Source organism: Nannospalax galili, unplaced genomic scaffold (genome assembly GCF_000622305.1).
Source record: "Nannospalax galili isolate Female #2095 unplaced genomic scaffold, S.galili_v1.0 scaffold1623, whole genome shotgun sequence".
NCBI lineage: Eukaryota > Metazoa > Chordata > Mammalia > Rodentia > Spalacidae > Nannospalax > Nannospalax galili.
In genome coordinates, this window is record NW_008349082.1 from 151,527 (window position 1) to 153,695 (window position 2,169).

A 2,169-nucleotide genomic window follows, 5' to 3' on the forward strand; every position below is an offset into this window, starting at 1 on the left:
GAATGTTTAAGCCGGGCGTGGTGGTGCACGACTTCAATCTTAGCACTGGGGAGGCAGAGGCAGGTAGATCTCTGTGAGTTCAAGGCCAGCCTGGTCTACATAGTGAGTTCCAGGACAGCAGGGGCTATAGGGAGACCCTGTCTCAAAAAGACCAAAAAAAAAAGAATGTTTATAAATGGACTGTACACTATGTTACCTTAAAAATCATTTTTTATTTATGACTATGTGTGTGTATGTGCACATATATGTGGGTGCCTGCAGAGGCTAGAAGAGGGTATCAGATCTCCTGGGGCTGAAGTTACAAGTGGTTGTGAGCCACCTTATCTGGGTGCTGGGAACTGAACTTGGGTCTTCTGAAAGAGCAGCAAGTGCTCTTCACCACCGAGCCGCCTCTCCAGCTCCATACACTGTGTAAATATTTTTGGCTGCCTTTTTTTCACTCAGTGTAACTCCATTGAAAATTTCCAAGTTACTCTATTTATCAGTAATTCGGTCTTATGCATTGCCAACTGTAAGTTCACTGCTCCAACGGTTTAACATTTCACCACTGGAAGATATTTTTGGCTATTGTGAATAAATCTGCTATGAAAAGATATTAAAACAGAAAATTGTCATTGATACAATAATATTAATTCCACAAACATTCAAGTTTTAAAAAGTAGCTCACTAATGACCTTTCTTAGTCCAGAGACAGATTCAGGTCTCACAACAAATAAAACTTTCATGTCTTCTTGGCATTCTCCAATCTGGGGCAGTTTCTCAGTCTTTCCCTCTCTCACATGTTCTGGGCATAGTTTTTAAAAGTACAGGCCAGTAGCGTGTCCCCAGAATATGTTTGTTCAATGTTTCCTCGTGATTACATTCAGATTGTTCATTCTCTGCAAGAATAACACAGAAGGGCCAGTGAGATGGCTCAGCGGGTAAAGGTGCTTGCCCAAGCAAATCCGGTTACCTGATTCGATCCCCAGACTCCACATAAAGGTGAAAGGAGAGAACCAACTTCACAGAGTTATCCTCTGGCCTCCACATGCCACACCCCACCACATACACACACATTCATAATAACAAATAAATACGTAAAATATAAAGACAATAATCAGACCACTGAAGTGACATGTTCTTCCCAGTACATGCACCAAGAGGTCCAGAATGTCGCTTTCTCTCATCCCTGGTGGTATTACTGGTTAGGAGGTACCTGCAGCTCTCTCTACTGTAAAGTTACTACTTCCCCCTTGTAATTAATAAGTATCCTGTGGACAGATGCTTTGAGGCTATGCAAATATCCTGTTCCTCGTCATACTTGTTTGTTAATTTTTAGAATCCATTTATAATTCTTGTCTATAACAATTCTGACTGTGGTACTAGTGATAATATTAACTGGAACTCTGAAAAAGAAGCCCCCTCTAACTTATTCAGCCATTTGCTTATATCTGTATAGACTCGTGCACAGATGTGTAGGGGTTATTATCCATCACAGTTAATGCTGTTCATATTGCTCCTAAATTACCACTGCAGGCTCCAAGATGTTTTCCATAATCTTTTAGTATCACCACCTTTTTTTTTAGCAATTCCTTACTGTCTGACATTACAAGTTTCAGGCTCCCTTGTACAGGACTCTACCATTTCTCCAGGGACCCCGGGTTCCTTTCAAGGGAGAAGGCTATTTACTAACCTTGGGTGTAAAACACGCCCTTTGCTAGAGAAGCCACTGCTTCCATGCCCTCTGGTGGACAGAGGTGGAAAATAACATACATATCAATACACTATTAGTCACATTCTTATAAATAAAAGAAAGTTAAGCAACTTATCCAAAAATCACAAAGCAAACGTAGGAGAATTGTCAAATTAAAATAATGACAGATTTACCACAAGTCCTAACCAGCAGAGCAACTTCTTTCCTCAGCCTGTCAGTGCAAAGCCAACAGCTAATAACAATCTAGCAAACACACCTCCTTCAGAAACAACTGGAAGCCAGGTGTGGTGGCACAGGCCCATAATCCCAGCACTCAGGGGTTAAGGCAGAAAGAAGGATAAAGAGTCCAAGGTTATCCTTAGGTACATAGCAAAGCTCAAGGCCAGCCTGGACTACTTGGGAGAGAGGGGATGTTCATTATGGGAGAGAGGGGAAAGAAGAAAGCCAGGAGGGAAGGAAGGAAGGGAAGACAGGGT

At 41.9% G+C, this 2,169-nt stretch overlaps 1 protein-coding gene across 1 annotated transcript in view; it reads left to right on the plus strand.

Moving 5' to 3' along the window:
• Window positions 1-2,169, plus strand: part of LOC103744623 (C-X-C motif chemokine 17-like) — an 18,451-nt gene that overhangs the window by 9,044 nt on the left and 7,238 nt on the right. The gene's annotated exons all lie outside the window — the stretch shown is intronic.